The 22,101-nt window shown below is 38.1% G+C and overlaps 2 protein-coding genes across 3 annotated transcripts in view; one reads left to right on the top strand and one right to left on the bottom strand.

The window, feature by feature from the left end:
• Positions 1 to 7,478, bottom strand: part of Pdcd10 (programmed cell death 10) — a 43,394-nt gene extending 35,916 nt beyond the window's left edge. The window contains exon 1 of the mRNA XM_021157692.2: positions 7,320 to 7,478. The gene's annotated coding sequence lies outside the window, so the exon portion shown is untranslated. The remainder of the gene's footprint in view (positions 1 to 7,319) is intronic.
• A 617-nt stretch (positions 7,479 to 8,095) lies between these two features.
• Positions 8,096 to 22,101, top strand: part of Serpini1 (serpin family I member 1) — an 85,093-nt gene continuing 71,087 nt past the window's right edge. For both annotated transcript variants that reach the window (XM_021158510.2, XM_029475432.1), the window contains exon 1: positions 8,096 to 8,240. The gene's annotated coding sequence lies outside the window, so the exon portion shown is untranslated. The remainder of the gene's footprint in view (positions 8,241 to 22,101) is intronic.

The raw sequence follows: 22,101 nt of genomic DNA on the forward strand, positions 1-22,101 counted from the left end.
CTGAACAGATAGCTCACTGTTTAAGAGCACTGGCTGCTCTTCTGAAGAACATGGGTTCAATTCAACCTACACGGTGGCTAACAAACAATGACTTCTTCTGGCCTCTCTGGGCACTGAAAACACACGGCACAGATATACACAGGGAAAATACCCATGTACATAAACGAAAATAAATAAAATTTACACAACCTACATTTATTTTCTTAATAAACACTGGTCAGCTTAATAAAGGAAGCTGTGTCCTATAAGCAGGTTGGGTAGCACTAGAAAATCAAGACATAATCAAAGACTGAGTAACAATATAGAAAAGGTAAAACTCTAGAGTGATCCGAAGCTGACACACAGAACTCGGTATCAGCTGGTAATGGGAAATGGGAATAAGGAAAAATAGCAAATAGCTTCTACAGTATTTGAAAAAAAAAATCCCTGGTTTAGGGAATAATGCAAATTTCTTATGGCAATTCTTTTTATTTCTTACCCTGACTAAACAGAACTCAAATATAAACAAAAATAAATAACGACCTCTTGAACATGCTCTTCTTCTGGCTATAAAGTTCACATAAATTAAGTGCCTAACTCAATATTCACTTAGTGTTTAATTGAAGAACATGGCAGTTTTCTTTTTGATTAGCATCTGTGAACTCTCCTTTTAATTTCATCAATATAAAAGTAAGACTTTTTTCTTTTTAATTATCTTAGAAGTTCAAGTAAATAAGCTCTTCAGAACACGCTTCTGTTCTCTAAACTTACAAGACCACTCTGGACTATGTCTACTTGGTGTGTTCCAAATCCCTCATCCTATACCCTTTCACTTAAAACCTCCAGAATAGGTAAGGTTCAAAACAAAAACATTGTTCCTTACTTGATGTTTTTACATCACAGCAATGTTGTGTGTACTCTAAATGTTGATAGAATTTGTAGTAGCAAATAACAAATTGCCCCTGGCTCTCTTATTAAACACCAGGTGCTAAATGATCCTAAATTTCTCACTCAATGATGCTATTAAACTTTACCTTTTACTCCTAACTGATCACAAATACAAATGGTCTTAGTTGTAAGAAGGTAACGGAATGGCTATCTATATAGTATTTAGAGTCCCTTCTGTAACCTTCACTTCGTAAAACTGTTAATTCATTTCTAAGAACACCTACAAAATCTCAATACTATCAAAGTGTTAATTTTAGCATGAAAAAAGGCATCCTTCAAAGCATGTGTATTTTTTAATATAAAAGGCACAGTATTACTCAAAAATTTTTGGAATTAAATTAAGAAAATCTTGCAGCAATTTAAACTGCCAAAGAGAGCCACTGCTGCCTAGAGGCCAGGTCTGACTCATTTAACATTTTCAAGAACTTTTTGCTGTATAACCTTACATAAGTATGAGAGAGCAGCAAGGGTGGAACATTTTAGGGTTTTGTCATTCCTTCAATCCAATAACAGCTGGATTCCAGGTCATCCAAATTAAGACGGAATGGCTGAATAAGACAAGAAAGAGCCATTTAAGTGCCAAGAGTCAGATGGCAAGTTAGAGAAACCATGTTTTCTACCTCTATATCATCTATGGGTTCTAATTATCCAACAAAAATTTGTACAAAGTGCTGGATATAAAATGTCTAAGTACCAAAGAAATGGTCTTCATATCCCCCTTTCCCTCTACCTCCTGAAGTTTAAATTCCCTAAAAGATTTATCCATTTTCCGATTTTTAGTACCTGTCACTGAACTCTCCATAGTCTAAGTCAGCAATAGTGTAGCTAAGTCAGTCAATCCAAGCCTTTGAAAGTGAATGGAACTGCAGGAACAGTCACTGAAGATCAGACAGGAGCACTCCTGCTTCCAGTAAGCCACACCTACTTTAAAAGACCAGTGGTCACAAGTTTCCTAGTATACAAGTCTGTGTACCAGACTGTGATAAGAAAATGGCCTGCTATTCCCCTGTCAAATTCAGTCATAGATCCTCAATTTGAACAGCTCCCAGTACTAATTTTGAGTGAGGAATTATGACATATAATACCAGGTTATAGGTAATTTCCAACAGTATCTGAAGAGGAAATGGAACACTTAAACCACCAATTGAAAATAATCTATTTCACTGATCCAGAAAATTTGCTCATAACATAGAAGTGGCCTGTCATTTCTGCTGTGTGAACTTCCCAATAGATTTTAAGTTTAACCCTCTTATTAAATAACAATAATTGTGCCCCAATGACCTTGACATTTGGGGGAAAAATTGTCTGTAACTGCAACTCTAATGCTACAAGCCGGTTTTTGACCATGAACACCATTTTATTGAAATGACTAAAAGCCTGCTATCTCCAGGGAGCCAGCCTGAACTAAACTGCTAATTCCAAGCAAGTATGAGTTCTGTAATCTTGAGCAAGTAGCTTAATCTCTCTACATCTTATCTTCCTTGTTCACAAATTAGGGATAAAAGAACCTCCTATGGTGGTTGCAAGGACTGTAGGTGAGCATGTGAAATGCTTGGTCTATACAATGGCCATTCTAGATCATTCCAAAGTACACAATCTCACACATAAAACACACTCAACTACTTCATAGGTGGATGAATCAAAGGACCATTACTATGGGTTTTCAAGGGGCCATTCTGACTGAGGAAAGGCAGGTTAATTTCCAGTGCATGCCCAATATTTCAGTATAAACTAAGGATTATAAAAATCCTTGTGCTCTCTTTCATTCCTATAGTAACACCAGATTCTTAGCAACTGTAATAGGAGATTAAGTTCAAATCACTTTTGGGTAGTTAAAAAAAAATGGCTTCCCATACCAAATGTAAAGGTGGCCTTGAAAAATAGGGCTAATATTGTGATGCCAGCCAAGGTGTGTTTTGTAGCTTAAATAAAATGCCTATGTTTATATAAAATTGAATTATGAAATTCATTTCAATTGCAGCAAATAAATTCATTTTAATTGCCTTAATAGAAGTACTTTAAATTTTATTTTTATGAATGTGTATAAATATTCTACTGCCCTAAATCTGAAACACACAGCATTTTAAATGCAATGAAGTATAAAATTACACCATCTTCTATATATTTCAGAAGAAAATTTATATAGTGGCTTAAAATTCTTAGTAATACCACCTATTGTAATAACCCTAACACTCTATCAACACATAAATAATTGCTTAATCTCCTGCAAACTGCATTATGCAAGGTAAATATTAAGTTTTTATTGAAGATTCAAATAATATTCAGACTATCATTCAAAAAGTACCAAGTAAGCTTACAACTTAGCAAAAACCATGGTTAATAATAAACCTTACCACATCATCAAAACTGAAAGCAAACACAATCCTCTACTGGGAAGTGTACTGGTACGGACACAGATGAGTAAAGGCTACATACATAGCTCAGAGCTAAGACAGAAGTGAGAAGGCCTTGCTCGGATAACGTTTAGTGAGACATTAAAACATTGTTAAATCAGTACAGAAATAATAAGCTCCTGCTGTGAAAGTGTCAATAGTATGTAACTGTCAATAATATGGGGAAAGAGTGGAAATCTACTCTGGTTTATTGTATTAGTATGCTGCTGAGAAAAATTACAGAATTTTGTCTTCTAGAGAAAATCTAGCCTATTAGATCCTTAAAATTTTATTTACAAACTTAAAAACATTTTTAATCTTCGAAGTGTCATATGTTCAAAAAAGTAAAATATTACCTTAAATCCCTCAATTTTATAAGGTTTTTCAAGACAGTGTTTCTCTGTGTAGCCCTGGCTGTCCTGGAACTCACTCTATATACACCAGGCTGGTCTCGAACTCAGAGATCTACTTGCTTATGCCTTGGAAGTGCTAGAATTGAAGGCATACCCTACCACTGCCCTGCTTCAAATATAACTTACAAGAAGTGCAAAATATAAGTTCCTCTGAATTTAGAAAGTTAGTTTCCCAAAATCATCTTCTCTCAAGGTTGTATTAAATCCTGGGTATAACCACAACCAACCAACCAACTAAAACAAACAAACATAGGAGAGGTTTATACTCAAATCTTGGCTCTAGACCTTCCAAGACTTTAGCAATGCATTGTATTCTTCTGAGTCCCAAGGAGTAAATTTACTTCTAGTTTTTGGTGTCCTTAGCTACAAGGCAAGTGAAATAATTGTTTTGAAGTTAAAATCTAAGGGAAGAATAGAGTCCATAAAAACCTTCTTCCATATCTATATTTTGTTATAATGAATCTTATTTGCTTTTTAAAAAGGCAGTAGCAAGGTTTCTAAAATGCTAAGTTACACAGAAATTTTGCTGTAAAAGAAAATAAAACTCCCTTATATTTCCACAAAATTACTTATTTAGATTTTAGAGATCTCCAAGAAACAGTGCCTTTGTACAACTGACATTAAAGTTCTGGCAGTGACTCCTTTATATCTGTCCGGAATTCCTCAGCTGTAAGGAAGAAGATGCTTCATTCATTTCTATATTTCTGCCCCTGTGTGCTGGCACTGTGCTTGAACATATGCATTTATTCATTCACTCTGCAAATAGTTACACTCACTTTTTGCTAATTAGTGTAAGAGGCAGGCTAAGACATAACAAATGAGAAGGCCTTGCTCAGATAACTTTTAGTGAGATGTTAAAATATTGTTAAATCAGTATAGAAATAATAAGTTCCTACTGTGAAAGTGTCAATAATATGGGGAAGAGTGAGCCGGGCGTGGTGGCGCACGCCTTTAATCCCAGCACTTGGGAGGCAGAGGCAGGCGGATTTCTGAAGGCCAGCCTGGTCTACAGAGTGAGTTCCAGGACAGCCAGGACTACACAGAGAAACCCTGTCTCGAAAAACCAAAAAAAAAAAAAATATGGGGAAGAGTGGGAATCTACTCTGGATTAGGAAAGAAAGGTTCAAAGAAAGCCAGGCTTTGAAGGGATTGGCCACATTCAGAAAGTGAAGATGAAACTAGACATGTGGAGAGTTGGAATTTGTAAAATTGTCCCCAAATCAGGAAGAAACTTATCTGAGGAAAAAAGGTGATAGCTGAGAATAAGTTTGGAGACATTCAGAAAATTGAGAACAAATTAGTAGCATTAAACAGAATAAGAAGATAGTGACATTTGTAGTGGTCAGTGTTTTTCTTACATAAAAGAATCGAAGTTTGGACACAATATTAAAACCTATAGTGAAAATACATGGATTAATTATAAGCTGATCTGTTCCAGGTCATATGACCTTGGGAAAGTCACCTAACCAATCCATTCCTTTTCCATTCCCCTTAGCCACTCAATTATTCTACCAAGACTAAAGAGATAAATAATATATAGACCCTGTTCTTACAGACTACTCTATAAGAGAGAGATGGCTCTGTAAGGAAAGCCTCCAAAGTCCTGCAATGGTTAGTGTCTGAGAGTTGATGCAAAGCTCTTTAAGGGAACAAATGTGGGCAAAGAGAGCTGCACACTACAGGCAAACACCCGATCTGTGAGCTCTAGCTAGAGCCTGAAGGATGTTCAAATGGAGCAGTAACACTGTTCATCTCAGCAATTCCACTGTAGTGACGATGACACGGGACAGTATGATGGGCCTCAGAGATACAGACAGAGTTGGAGTAGGACTAAATCAAAGACAAAACCTTTTTTGTTTTTAAAAAAGCCCTTCCATAACCAACACAACTGCATGCCACCTTATTTCATACCTTTCTCAGCAAACAGCAAATGTCCACACTGTCATCTAGAAAATATATTCGCATTCTTGCTTTACCAGCACTGGCTTACATATGGCCCACTTCAAAACCAATTAATCCCAGATAATTTCCCTTTTGTTAGTGACTTTTCCCTTACTGTGAACTACTCTACGTGTGGTGTTACATTATTCCTGATTTTGCTTCATTTTATGGAACTACAACTCTCCATTTTCTTTAAAAGTCCCTTTCAAACAAGACCATTTTAACTGGTTCTTCTGATCCCAGAAACAGCTTTGCATTTAAAAAAAATTAATATTAATCATGGCAAGCAAAGCACATTCAATATATAGCATATATACTTACAATACATACTATGTATTTATATTTTAATTTACATAGTAAGCCTGCATTTCTTTCCATTCAATACAGAAGCACCATTTTTATCATTCATTAAATAAGAATGAATTAAAACTCACCGATGATGCCAAGAAAAGAAAATATACAAGTGTATGTTTTACTGTCTACACATGAAGAAAGTGAGAGAAAAGTAAAAACCTGACCCCCCCACCCCCAAAAAAGGGTCACTTCTTGTAATGAACATGGTACAATTTCTCCAAGATTCTGCACTTAATTTTCACTTAATGAAAGCATTAATATCTGTAAAGTAAGTTGTGTGAAAGTTTCACCCATAGTTTTTGAAAACGGTAAGAAAATAGAAAGGAAAAGGACTATTCTCTTAACGGCAACACTGAGCTATTCCTAAATATTATCTATCCTTTAAAAATGGCGCGTGGAAAGTGAGTGTTATCATTCAGTAGACCCCAGAAGAGGGGGTAAATATCTAAGCTAAAGCGATCCTTCCTGTTTTACAGAACATCAGAGAGAATGCTTTGGCAAAGCTTTCACTCCATGTCAACAAACCAACTCTCTGCACCTCACAACCGTTTCTGACAAACAGGCACACTACTTTGCAACTTCTTCTATCTGCTTCCAGTTCTACCACCCACCTCCCCACTCTTTCTTCCTAAACCGACAACTCTGGTCAGAAACTGGACTTTCGGAGGACTAGACTCTGAAGATCTGTGTGACCTTGGGCACGTCATTTGTTTCCTCAGTAGTCTCATTAGCATCCCAAAGTGAAAGCGCTTCGAGGGCACTAGAGAAGTATACATCCATCTGACGTATTCCAGTCAAGAGGCACAAACCTTCCTAGTTAGAATCACCTCCTCAGAGAGGAAATTGGAACTGAGTCGGAACTGTCAACACTGTCTCTCTTCTTCCCTCAAAGGGCATAACCCCAGTCACACCGGGAGTCGACTCCCGGGCACCCACGCTCCCTCCAGGCCTAGCCAAGCTCTAGCCTCACCTGCCCCGGACCTCACCCCACCACATCCGCCCCCTATGTCGGTGGAGACCCGGGAGGCCGACCTCACCCTTCCCCTCCACCCAAACCCACAGCGGACTTCCTGGAGGCGCCGGGCCGGGCTGGGCAGGCGGCATTTACAAACCCAGCTTTCCGCAGCTCGCTTAGAGACCTCGCTGACGCCCACAGGGCCCCGCTCCCCACCCGTCCGCCCCGCCAGCCAGAGCCCAGCCTCAGCACCTCCGCCTCGGTCCCCGCCTGACCCCAGGCCGCTCTGGCTGCCCACGGAGCCGTGCGGACCCGAATCGAGAAACCTCGCCTTACCGGCAACTGAGGCACGGACTTCACTTCCCACCTTTGGAGCCCTCTTCAACTCCCGGATCAATTCACTCCGGCGACGCCGGAAGGACCCGAGAGGAACCAGGCGTTGTCCGGAATCCTGCCCAGCAGGAGTCGCGCAAGGCCCGATGGGGATTTGTAGTTCCGCCCTCCATTTCCGTTAGCACTTCCTGCAATAGTAAGACTACATTTCCCAGAAGGCTGTGCGAGAACGCCTTAAGCAATAGGTGGGGACACTTCTAGCAAATCAGAAGAGAGTTCCCTGTCTTTGAGGGAGGGGAGGAGATGAAGAGAGAGAGGGCCCAGAAGCGAGGGAGGGCGGGGCCGAGTCTCACCTGCACCAATCAGAATGAGAAGGTAGCCCACAACGCCACGCCTACCGATGGGCGGTGCCCTCGGAAGGGTGTAAAGAAAAGGGAGGGGGGCCAGAGGTAGCAAGCGACAGGAGGCTGGGCTGAATCCATGGGTAGGCGGGGAGGAAGCCTCTAGGGGCTAGACCGGTGGGATCCGCCTACTCCGAAGCAACAGTACCCCCACACCCCCAAAGGACAACCCACTCCCGTGTTCACTGGACCAGCCCGCTAAGAGAGCTAAGCGGGACCTGAGGAAGGGCCAGGTGCGATGCCAGAGGGGAGAAAGTCTGAAATGAAGGGGTCAGAGCACCAGGAACTAATAGACCTAGGGTACCTCTCTGCGCCTAGGCTGCGCAGATGGCAGAGGGAGGAGCCGCAGCCCGAGCTTCGGCCAATTAGAGGTGGGGAAGGCGGAGCTTGAATCTCAGAAGAAGCCTCAGATCAGCCTAGTCTGTAGTTTCCCTGGAGAGAGGCTAGAGCAGCATCCCGAGCAGTCTCAGCCTGCCCAGCATCCTCTCCAGCATCCCGAGCTGGGATTGCAGGTGTGAAGGAGGTAAGCGTGGGTGCCACTTGCGGGCTACAGCACAGCGACCTGGGGAGGAAGGCATCTGACAATAGGAACGCCTGGATACTGGAGGAAAGAGTGCTATGTTGACTTAGGATCGCGGTGCAAACCTTTTCAGTACAATTACGTACAATTACGGACTTTGGTAGAGAGAGAAAAAAAAAAAAAAGGTAACGCTGCCTGGGATATTAAGGGCGTGGTTAAGGATTTTGTTTTGAGTTGCACCATTAAAACTGGTCTGGGAGATCGCAAGATTGAAGAAAGCCCTGCTAATTGAGTACCAGGTGGATGGTGTCAAGCTAGATGCGTAGCTGGTAAAAAGGCAAAAATGGCATTGATAGAGAATCACTTTGTAACTGTTTCACTAAGAAAATAACTTTGTCCTCTTCAGTGCCTGCCACTTGTGTTGGTTTATCAGATTGTCCTGCCACGGACCTGCTATCCAAGACAACCGATTGTATTGCAGGGTCTTTGGATTGCAAAGGATATGGGTTAAAGAAGCAAATAATAAGATAGGATGGGTTCCGGCTAAACCTATCCTAAGTATAACTTTTACCAGCATTAATGAGAAAATAAATTGAAACGGGTGGGTATTTGGCTTTTCCTTCCTGCTGGCGCTGGAATATTGAAACAAAGACCTGGGTTTAGCCTACAACAGGAACATATGGTGTACTTCCTCGCTGCTTCTTATTCTCTCATTTGTGTCCGGTAACGTTTGCTCGTGTTTTAAAAACAGGAGTACAAGGGAACTGTGTGGAGGAGCTTTCCTCTATTGAAGAGAGTATGTGTGAAATGATAACCTTTAGTATTTTATAATGGGCTCTCATTTTAGAGGTATATAGTATCACACAATAATAGTTCATTCTCATTGTGTGTATACTCTTTTGAATGCTAGTAAAACATACGGGTGGAATTATGTTGTAATACTTGTTATGTTAGGTAGTCAATCCTACCTTTGCACCTATGACAGATTACAGCCTTTTGGGTTGGAAAAGTACTAAAATTCTACGTGCTTAGTTCATTTTTTTGTTGTGAAATAGTGTCCCAGATTATATGCCTGTTAGTCATGTAGCATATTGCAGCATACTCTGCTCTGAAATGGCTTTCTTGTGGCAGTTGACTATTCCATAGGGTGCCAGAATACTTGAGATTATTTAAAGAGGGGTCAATAAGATCCAGAAATCACCTTCTATTTTCTTCTTTTGTCATACTATTCTGGTTTACTGCAAGATTTTGAATTTTGTTTTTGCAGTGACACAAGATGCCTTCTAAAACTAAAGTGGCTCAAAGGTATTCTCTCCATTACTTAAGGTTCAGTCCTACTAAGTGCAGATACTGATGAGCGATGCCCACTACTAAATTAATTAAGTCCTTTTCTCCCACATTCTCATACACCAAAGAACTGGGCAGACAGAGAAATCTTAAAAAAATAAATAAATAAACAAAACCAAGAAATATCTAGGCTTAGATTAAGCAGATCATGTAAGTATGCGAAAAAGCTACAGAAGCCACTAAACTTAGCAGTGACAGTAAGGATGGATGTTATCTTTGGTACTACTAGAAGCCTATTAATCGGCATAGCCATCTGGCTGATGTGATCTCCAAATAATGCTTTTGGGAGAGAAAATGTGATCTGGTGGTTTAATAAAACTTGGAAAAGATTGTCCTTGCCCTTGTTATGTGTGACTGTAGGTGCATGGTCCTGAGTCAGTCTTAGATGCTCAGGCTCTTTGCTGATTCACTTGGAAACTGATTACCTGTTGTCTCTGGTTATTCCCTCCACAAAAAAGATAATAGTTAATTATGTGACTGGCAATGAAGGTCTTTTAGAGCCTTTGAAAGAATTTGATGGAAATCAGTAAATAACAAAGAAAATAAATGGATAGAAAACAATTTACATGAAAACAGCTGAAATGAAGATGATTTTTAAATCTCATCTAACTACATAAATAGTAGGCTCTGAGATGTCCTAAGACTACAGACTCATTAAGAATGAAGGAGATTTCAATTTTAAAATGCCTAATATTCCCCTGTTTGTGAGATCAGATCCATTTAGGAAAGTCAGTGGACCGAGTTCTTGTGTTGATTTGGGAATAAGAAGACTTGTGTTTCTATATGAGAGCAAATTGTTAGTATATCATACTTGGACAGTTATTTTCACCTTGAACTCTTGATCTAGTTTAATTGACATTTATATCAATTTCAAATAACCTGTTTTTCCCCTTGGTTAGTGTTGAGAAAGGTCATTCAATTTATATACAGTATGATATATGAAATAAAGCAGATTATTTATCCTGCTGGTCTATCCAGTAGAAACTGCTCAGGGGATGACTCCCTTTTAGTCAAAAGACTTGGTTGATTTCAAATGGCATTGTCTTTTGGACCTCTCTTTAAATTTAAAATTCTGATTCTAAGTCTATGGAGTGAAAGTAAATTGACTTGAATGCATTTCTAGCAGGAGGTTTGGAGGCTGTCCTTGACACAACAGAGAAACCACTCACAGGTTCCAGATCAAATGGTTTGGGAGTGAACTGGAAACAGGGAAATAGATATTTATAAAAATGATTGAGAAACATACCCTAGACATCAGAGAAAAGATACTTAATATTTTGTGTTAAATTCATGTAATACAGAGTACAGCCTTCCTTTTTCAACCACTAATTTCTACAGACCTATATTCAAAATGCGAACATGACATTTTTTGCACTTGTGAGTCACTGAAGTCATTAATACATTAAATTTTAAACAGTTATAGGTTATAAAGACAGAACTAATACATTTATGGTATTATTTGGAGAAAAATTTTAAGGGAAGTCATAACTAAAGTGATATGTATTCCCTTACTTAAACAGACAATCAATTTAAACAACAACCAATTTATTTAGATTTATCAAATTTTTCTAAGATTAAATACTGGTTTGGGAATCTGGAACAATTATTTATTCAAATAAGGATTTGTTTTGCTTTTTTACTTTTCCAGCTAACATTTTCAGTATTCCATCCTTAAAATTTGGGTAATTGTGGTTTTATTTATTTTTTTATTTATTTTAGGTTGTACAAATAATTGTTTTTCATAAATGTGGAGCAGTATATTTTTATTGTCATGGTCAGCACTGGTGTTCAAGGCTAGGCCCACACATGCATGATAGACAAGCACTTACCACTATTAACTATTAACTATTAACTATGAACTATGAACTGTTAACTTGCTAGACTTGGAATTTGAAATCTTCTCAGTCTTTTGTTTGTTTTTGTTTCTTAAGGTGTTACTAATTACTTAAGCTGTTTAACTTCTCCAGGAGTTGAGTTTTGGCTCCCACACTCATACCTAGGCTTCCATCTTAGAAGGGAGATCATTAGACTCCCCAGACCAGGGGGGCTTAGCTTTCATCTCATGTTGATCTTGAGCAGATTCTATCAAGGTCAGTGGACAGAAGACGCACTGTGACTATTGGCTCCATTAGAAATGTTGCCCAGTACTGTAATCTATACAGTGAGATATTTGTAGTTTCATAAATCAGACAGTTGATCCCACCAAATGGTTACTGTACAAGTCAGTTATTTTGAAAATGGCTTTGATCTGATTAACTATTCAGAAGCAGTTATTGGAACCAGATTTTATTCAGACTTTGAAGGCTGCAAGATTTTGTGTACAATTTGTAAATTCATTCCAGAGGAAGGGAGTTTAGTTGAGGAACATGGCTCTGCCAGGAGATGCTGCAAAGGTAGAAGAGGTTTCCCAGCCAGGGAAGCCTGTGGCACCTCCATTTGCCATTAAACCTCTGAGGAATAGCTTTGCTAATGTCTTCCCTTTAAAACCAAATTCCATTGTGTAAATGTCTGAATTTATTCTCCAGTTTCTCTAGTTATTTTCCCCCCTCCAAAAAAATAAGAAAGAGATCCTCCCTCATTATTTAACCATTTGTAGAGTCATAGCATCGGGCCTTCGATACTTTTAACTTGGCATTTTACCAAAAAAATTACTCTGGTTCGTGTCAGAATTAATTTAGTAAGATTTGTATCTCTTATTATTAGTCACTTGGTAAATGCTCATTAATTATAAACTGCCATTTGATAATAAAATTAACAACAGCAGCTATTTAGCTGGCTTTTGTTTCCTTATAGCCAATGCTTACTAACAAACTGATGGATATAAGTGATGACTAATCCTCCTTGTTCCTGTGACATTCACATGCTTAGCACTGTGATTTATATTGTTAGCTGAGTTCATAAATGTCTCACTCATCAGACATTCAAGATCTTTAGGACTAATACTGAGTTTCATTGTTTTTTATATGTATGTCTAGGGCCCTATACATAATTCATATTTAATAGTAATAATGTGTTCAGGTTTTTGACAAGGTATTGTATCATTTTATGAACAAGTTCAACTAGAAAATTCTCTTTTCTTAAATTTCTGATGTAACACTGGACTCAGCCCACTGATTTGTCTACTCTGTGTTCAGAATAATCATTGTTGTTCATTTTTGGATTTCTAAATGAAGAGAGAAAATATTTTCACTAACTTCAGCCTAACATAGTATATGCTTTCATTCAGATTTTATTCATGGGGTGCCATTTGAAGATATTCCACTCTTTGCCTCTAGATTCTGCTGTTTTAAAGATGTCTTTACCCAATCCTACCCCCAAATAAATGCATGTGTGTTCATGTCTATGTGTTTGTGTTTCTTTTTTTCTTACCTGTGGAAATACTTACTGAAAATTAGATATATATAGTATAAGGCTTCATCGTGACTAGAATTTACTCTCTAAAATAGAACATTTGTTCTATTTTACCAAAATGGTCACATTAAGAAGGCCATCGTAAGACTAATTTAACCTGAATAACACCTGTGTTTCTAGCCTTGGAGTTATCATGAAGCAGGGACAAGCTTTGAGACCTTGCTCAGATCTGGCCAGTAACATTTCATTTGGCTGAGGAAGCTTGTATGATATGTTAACTCAGTACCATTTGAGCCCCCCTCTGATTTAGCCTACTCCCCTCTTGGCTTGTACTTAATGTGGTAAGGCAGACAGAGAATTGACTCTGGCTTAATAAGCTCATTTTTAAAAGTGTACTTATTGTTTTTCTCAGACATATCTCAACCCAGAGTTACCAGGCTAAGAGGTCAGTGAGCACCTCTCAGCTGTCGCCCATTTTTCTCTGAGCATCTTGTTTCTACTGTTGTTTTTCTTTTCTGAAATGAGCAGAGATCACTGCAAAGCTTCCTATTTTTCTCCACGTGACCTTAGTTAAAAGCATAATAAATGATTGATATGTTTCTGTATTTCATTTCTTTTGTCCTTTATTTTAAGATAGCATTTCATGTTCTCAATGCTGGCCTAGTACTCAGTGTGTGTCGGAGATTACCTTAAACCCATGATCCTCCTGCCTCTATCTCCCGAGTGATGGATTTATAAGCATGGGATAGCACACAGATGTCCTTTGTTTGATAACTTAAACTTTGTTAGGTTATAGGTATCTTAACTGTGTTTGGATTGAAGAAATAATTGGTTTTATTTTATTTTATCATCTCTTAGTAGGATGCTATTATGAAACATTATATGAGGTATTATGCTGTTATAAATTATAATATTTGCCACTCACTTGAATTAAGCTAGCTATTGAAGCATTTAATTATTGTCCTCCTCACAGAGCCGTTGAAAATCTTTGAAGCAAACAATGTATATGTCATATATTCAGCCTTCTGGTTAAGAAGCCTCTATTTACCTACATAGAGTCTTTAACTGTTTACATATTTTAGCTGGCTTTATCTGTGAAGCAGTTTAAATCATATATGATATGTACTACCACACCAAAGTTGTATGAAATAGTCTTGCAGCTGCATAACAGTGTTGTATTTTTTTGTTCCAGGTAACTCAAGACAACTTAAAAAACAGTGGTGTTTTACACAAAAGGTGCATACATGAAATCTGTCAGAAAAGGCATTTGCTTTAATTTTCTGTATGTGTTTAAAGTTTCTGTGTTCCTATAAAGAACTAGAGCCACTGAGGTGGTTGTGTTGCTAACCCACATGACCTAGGTTGGGCTTCTGGAATTCACAGGGTAGAAGGAGAACTGACTCCTGAAAGCTGCCTTCTGATCTGTCTATACACCACACTCATGTATGTAACTAGCTGTGGAGCCAGAGCTGACCTTGAGCAGCTCTTTCTCCTCCTCCTACCTCTCCTCTTCCCCCTCTGCCTTCCTCTCCTGCTCCAGCTCCAGGTCCTGCTCCTGCTTCTACTATCCCTCCTCTTCCTTCTCCTCCTCCTCCACTTCCCAGAGCTAGCACTATACGCTTGTTCCATCTGGAAACATGTTCCACAAAAGATAAAAGCAGATGAGACGATTGAGAAATGGAGAAATACTGCCAAGAAACAGCCAGACTTAGGAGGCAGACAAGTGGATCTCTGAGTTCAAGGCCAGCCTGGTCTACAGAATGAGTTCCAAGACAGCCAGGGCTACACAGAGAAACCCTGTCTCAAAAGAACCAGAAGATAAAAAATAAAAATAAATAAGTGAATACAGACATATTAACAACTTCAACAATTGGAATCTGTCATCTATGTAGCTGCTATTTGTCATCTGTGATACAGTAGGACTCAGGAGGGATGAGTGTTGTGGGAAATATTAAAAAATGAACCTGCCAACTCTCATTGGGTCCAAGCCACGCTCTGTCACTCTACTCACCGCCAACAACTCTCGCTTACATGCAATGTCCCACACACCCCTGGTTAGCCATCTCAACATCTAATTACTGGGTAGAATCAAGACTCTTAATGCTTAATTAGGCAATCAGATTTATGTATAAATAATAACACAATTTACAGGATGCCAATACAATAATTTCAGAGCCAAATGATAATGATAAAGCTTTAACCTGATTATTCTAACCTCTTGATAACACCACATATGCCTCCATTCTGGTTCTCTCTCTCCTCCTGAGACCCCTCCATCTCAACTCATTGCTCTGCCTCCCTTCTCCTGTCTAATCACAAACCTCCCACTACCCTAATGTGATTGGACAGAGAAAGTCCTATAACAGATGGGATTCATGTCACCTTGAACTCTGTTACTTAGATCCTTATTTTTTAAGGTGGATCAGTTGTTCTGGGGCGGGGGCATGTTGGGCGTATTATTTAGAAGTAAAGTACATTTAAATTAACAACAAAACCATGGTTGGAGTAGGGAGATGATTTAGTGGGTAAAGGACTTACTGTGCAAGCTTAAGGACTGGATTTCCTATCCCCAGCACCCACATCATGCTGAAACCTTACAGATCTATAATCTCGGGGCTGCTCCTATAAGAATGGAGGTAGAGGCTGAAGACTAACCACCAGGAGTTCATAGGCTAGCCCACTTGCAGTACAGTGCAAGGAACAAGAATAAGAAGCCCTGGCTTAAACAATCCAAGATTATGTATCTGTCCAATGACTTCCACACACTGGCACACAGGGCCTGTATGCCCCCTGCCTCCCATGCCACCACCACCATGAATATCATTTAAAAGAAGGCAAATTAATTAATAGGCATGTAAGCCAAATATTTCGCCAGGCTTGGTGGATATGCCTTTAATACTGGGGAGGCAGATACAAGCAGATCTCTGTGATACGGAGACCATCCTGGTTTACATAATGTTCCAGAACATCCAGAGCTGCATAGTGAAACCTTGTTTTCAAAACAAACAAACAAAAAACCAACAGTATTCCCAATATGTTACCCCAAGCAAATGCCTCAATTAGAAATGCTTTCAGCAGCTGGTTTTAGGCAAAATAATACAAAACATATATACATTGTCTTTGCTTGTTTGAAAAACAAGCCATCTAGAGGTGAGTAGACTGTGCTTTTTCTGTGGAGGCTCAACAATGACAATTTTCTTAAACTTTTGCTGTGAAGCAAAAAAAACAAAACAAACAAACAAACAAAAAATCCTTTTGCCCATTTGGGCAGGCGTCATGCTCCAGTAGCGGGATGAAAGAGTGAGGAATGAAGCTTTAAACCAAACAGTAAAAGCTTTCCTAAAGGCCTCCAGCATATATCCACTGTGCACTCACTGGCCTATAGCCTGTTGGGGCTGCAGCCTCAAGGGAAGATGGGGTATCCGAGACTTCAGGTGTATGAAGCAACTCAGCAGAGGTCAGATAATGGCTTGGGGGTAACTAAGTAGTATCAACCAGGCTGGCTATTAAAGCCATATTAACTTCAAATTTTATTCTGATTCTTAGAAAATTGGTGCTTTCCCCCACCTCTACTTGGTACCTTAGCAAAGTTTAACCTTTCACGCCAACTTTTTATCTGGGTAGTTAGCAAATTGCAAGTCCCTGGGCAAAGTGGGACTTCAGAGGCTGACAGTGGGGCTAGAGAGATGACTCAGAGGTTAAGAGCACCGAATGTTCTTCCAGAGGTCCTGAGTTCAATTCCCAGCAACCACATGGTGGCTCACAACCACCTGTAATGGGATCTGATGCCCTCTTCTGGTGTGTCTGATGAGAGCAATGGTGTACTCATATACATAAATAAATAAATCTTAAAAAAAAAAATTAAGAGGCTAATGGCATCTCTTTCCAGAAAGCTACCTAGCCAACAACCTACTGCTTTTCTTGCAAGTTTCACTGGACCATTTTCCATAAAATTTGTTCATTATATTATCATAATCTGCCTCAATTCTGAAAATATTCAAGAGTCTGTCTGTATGGCCTGCATTCAGTAATTTGGGTCTATAGGGCATGGTGATGCTTCAACTATAATCCCAGTATTTAGGAGGCCTAGCTAGAAGGGTTGTGAGTTTGAAGCCTGTCTGGGCTGCATGGCAGGACATTAACTCACGAAAGAAAGAAAGAAAGAAAGAAAGAAAGAAAGAAAGAAAGAAAGAAAGAAAGAAAGAAAGAAAGAAAGAAATCGTTCTCAATATTGCATGTTTTAAGGAAGAGTTGAAGGTTTGCTAAGCTGCCTGACAAAACAAAATAATCAGTTGCTCCTTAGAGGGAAACCCTGTAAGATTTGTCACTGTAGAAGGTGATGTTATTGTCCATTTCTAAAATACAAAGTGTTGGCAACATCTATAGAGTGATTACTAGTACCTGCAGGATGACTCATCTGTACAGTGACACATCTTGGCCTTAGAATTTGTGATGAATTATTCTTTCAGATGGAAAAGCCCAAGAAGAATTCCAGAGTCAGGAATGACAATAAGTCTTATTGAAATTTCCACATGAGTATAAAGACTTAATTTCACTGATGTTACCAAACAATCTTGGCTATACCATTGTTGTCTTTGTACTCCTGGTATCAACATTTTAACCCTTTTGCTTATCTGTCAGGTTCTCTTATGAGAGTCTCTCTCTCCCTCTCCCTCTCTCCCTCTCTCTCTCTCTCTCTCTCATCTTCCTCTCTCTCTCTCTCTCTCTCTCTCTCTCTCTCTCTCTCTCTCTCTCTCTCTCTTTCTCTCTGTATTTTGGGGAGGTGGGAGGCAAGAGTCCCAGGTATAATCTTATAAGTTTCTAAACTTTTATGCATTCTATGACATGGGATTGCGTACTATAGAAAGTTTAAGTGTGTGTGTGTGTGTGTGTGTGTGTGTGTGTGTGTATGCCATAATCTTCAGTCAACATAGTTAACAGAAAAAAGGCAACATGAGGCACATTACAGCTTAATATTATAATAGTATTTGAGAAACCTTAAAAGGGTGAAGTACGGTTGTAAAGAAGAATTTAGGCATTAAAATGTATTTCTTAATTGCAGGTTTGACAAGCTAACCCTCCAGGCATATGATTTCCTTTGTAAATAAAGTTTTATTAGAACACAGCTGTCCTGCCTAATTTGCATAATGCTTTCTTAATATGAATATCAGAGTTGAATAAGGGATTTTCTGCAAGCATTAACAAATCTGCTTTCATCTTAGTATATTAGCTGTATAGTCAGATGAAACTGATATCAGTTTTTTATTCCAAAAAAGAAAAAAAAAAGATATGGGGGATTCTTTCTACAATATGATAATGAATATCTTACTCAACTTCTCTAAATCTTAGTATATGATGTATAACAAATCAATCTGTTTATATTAATATAATATTTTGCTATACCTAACAGAAGTTTATGCTCATTAAATGTTACAGTGAACTGTGGCTTTGGTTCAAATGAAAATTCAAAGCTCTAAAATTATTTCCTTCTATGTCCAGGCAACTAGAAATAGTATAATTTATCTGTAAGAAATGTGAAGAGCTGCATTAAGTATAGTATAGAAATAATAAGGTTTATTTAAGACTCACCATTTGAGTGTATATGAAGTCATTATATACTTGGAATACAGTTAAGGTTATATAATGTATTATTTTAGGAAACCACGAGAATAAAAAATTTAAACGGTAAAAAGGCTTCTTTCTTAGAACCAAGAGGAAAATGGTATTTAAAAGAAATTATATTGATAACAGTATTACAAATATAAAGGTTGGCATGAAGTACCATGACTTTAAGGCAGCAGATTAGATAACTTTAATGGGATAGGCAAATAGCAAAAAGAGAAACCATGGCCGGACAATGGTGGCACACGCCTTTAATCCCAGTACATGGGAGGCAGAGGCAGGTGGATTACTGAGTTCAAGGCCAGCCTAGTCTATAGAGTGAATTCCAGGACAGCCAGGGCTATACAGAGAAACCCTGTCTCAAAACAAAACAAAACAAAACAAACAAACAAACAAACAAAAAACAAAAAAAGAGAAACAATGAAAATTAAGTTAGAACTAGAAAATCTGAAGACAAACTGGAAAAGCAAAGACATATAAACAAACTATCTTATCACAACCAAGTAGAATTTACCCAAGATTACTCTTGGCTCCATACTGAGGCTGTCTCAAGCAATAAGAAACAAAACAATAAAAAATAGCCATAATACTTTCATAATCATAATTTTAGCATGCTAGGGTGATAATTTTCTCAACTTCTTAATTTTATTTTTACTTTATTATTAAAAATATTTTTGAAATAAATTAAAACACACAAACACACACACACACACATAATTAGCCAGACCCAAATACTATACAAGTTGATGAACTTACTGCAGTTAGAACTGGCATTTTAAAAGGAAGCTGTGAAGCTCCACGTTAATTTTATGTACTTACCCACCACTAAAAGAAAAAACCCTTTTCCATTGCTTGTATCCACTTTTCCCTCATTCTCTTATATTTGTATTTCTTCATGTTATACTGTATATATAATGTGCATCTGTTTACATATATATTACTGACTAGATTCTACATGAGACAGAAAATGTCAAGTTTTTAAAAGAACAAATTTATATAAATGCCAGTGCTAAAACTATATTAATGATGAAGGATTAAATGCAGTTTCATATTTATCTGGCATGAACAAGAATATAGAACCTCTCTCAATTTGGTCGCCTGTTTATTGAATTAAAGAATCTGCTCAAAAGTGCAAATAGAAAATTTCTTGATTAGAAACAAATAATAAATTTTATACAAGCAGTTGAAATGAATTTTGTATATAGGAAACGCTAATGAACATGAACACACACACACACACACCACAACTATTAGAATAAACAAATGCAGAAAGAATTCAAGATACAAGACCAGTATAAAATGAGGTGGAATGAGGAGACTGCTACGGAGATAAAGTGCTTGATGCAAAGCACTTTGGACTGGTGCTCCAGTTTCCAGAACTCACTTAAAACCTAAGGATGGATAGTGGCTATCTAGAATTCCAGGGTTTAGAGGTAAAATAGATCAATGGATCCCTAGGGTAACTGGGTACCTAAACTAGATGGTAATGACTAGCCGTGTAGCTAGGTTCAGCAAGAATATATATATATATATATATATATATATATATATATATATATATATATATATATACACATATTCAACACACATGCCAAAAATATATTTTATATGCTACAAACAAAATCTAAAACATTCATTTATAAGAAATATAAATAGAATATAAATACTTCGTAATACATTTAAAAAAGGAAGTGCATGACTTGGGCACCAAAATCATCAGTTAATGTATAAAACATCATTGAAAGAAAGTTAAAGATGGAAGACTGAAATTGTTAAGATGGTCATATTCTCCAAAATAATATTCATATTCAGTGTATCATGATATTAGCTGCTGGTGTTTTGTTGTCTTGGGTTTTTTTGTTTATTCATTGGTTTTGTTTGTAGATATTGGCAGCTTGGACATGGAACTTAAGTTGCAGAGCTAGAGAGATGCCTCAGCAATTGCTAGTGCTAGTACTTGCTACTCTTGCAGTAGGTCTGGCCTGGTTCCTTACACCAGCATTGGGCAGCCTACAACTGTAGTTCCAGGTCCAAGGGATCTGTCACCTCACATCTGAGGGTGCTAGGCATTCACACATACTACACATGAAATAAAAATAAATATTTTTCTAAAAAGATATAAGTGGGAAGTTGGAAGGAAGCCAGACATATAGGTTTCACTGCAATAAAATTTAGTGTACAGAAAAATAGTCCTTACAGAGGGGTTCATTTGGTTTTGAGAGTGATGGTAAGATGGAAAATGCAATACAGAAAGGATAGTCTTCAAATAAAATATCAGGACAACTAGATAGATATGTATATGCGAAAGCATAAAATTGAGCCCTACCGCATACTGTATACAAAAATGTAACTTTAAATGGACCATGAGCCTGTGTATGGCATCTTACTCTGTGGAACTCATAGAGGAGGTTAGATTGGATTAGATGGAGGTTTCTAGGGTCAGCAAAGCATATGGGAAAATATGTAAATAAACTGGATTTCATTAAACCTAAATGTATATGCTTCAGAGAACAAAAGTAAGATCTGAAGAGATACCAAAAATTGAGAAATGCTTCCCAAATCAAATATTTAAGGAAGAATTTGTATCTAAAATATTTAAAAAAGAGATGAATAAAAGTGGTGAAAAGATTTAAAAAATATTTCTTAGCCCAAACAGGATACTAAAACAGTTAGTAAGCACACAAAAAGATAGACTAGTGCCATATTCAGCCATCATCAGAGATGCTTCCTCCTACTAGAGATGGGAAAAGATACAGAGACCCAAGTCCCAAATAGTATGGGTGCACACAAACACACACACACACACAGACACACAAACACACACACATACACACACACACACACACACACACACACGAAGAGGGAGGGAGACAGACAGACAGACAGACAGAAGCAAAAACTTTGGAACACAGCTCTAAATGGGATGTTTCCATCAAATCCATCCACTCAGAACTCAGGAAACTGCCAGGAAGAGGAGGCAATGAGTGTAATCCGCAGGAGATGTTGGACATCAAGGGAACAGTGCCCTCTTAAATCAACTAAGCAAGTCATATATGAAGTCACAGGGACTGAAGCAGGAAACGCAGGTCCTGCGTGGATCCACACTGGGTCCTCTGCATGTATATTGTTTCTCCATTTAGCATTTTCATGGAGCTTCAGTGTTTGTGTACCAGTGAGCCTCTGATCTTGTGCCTGCTTTTAGGCTCCTTTCCTTCTATTGGTTTGCCTTGTCTAACTTCAATATGGTGGGTTTTTTTTATCTTATTATATTTTATTTCTTATGTTATCCCTTAGTGAAAGAAAAGGGAGTGGGCCTCTATGGCAGAGGAGCTGGAGAGCAACCCAGAGGACTAAAGTGAGGGGAAATTAATCAGGATGTATTGTATGAGGAAATCTATTTTAAATAAATTGGAAGTGGTAACATCATTAGAAATTTGGGAAATTCAATTCAGAATCAAAATGAGAAGCTGACACCTATAGAATTGATTGAAGTAAAAAGGGGCAGTAATAGTTATTGGCAAAGGTTTTGACAAAACTGAACTTT

The sequence above is a fragment of the Mus caroli genome, chromosome 3 (assembly GCF_900094665.2).
Source record: "Mus caroli chromosome 3, CAROLI_EIJ_v1.1, whole genome shotgun sequence".
Lineage (NCBI taxonomy): Eukaryota > Metazoa > Chordata > Mammalia > Rodentia > Muridae > Mus > Mus caroli.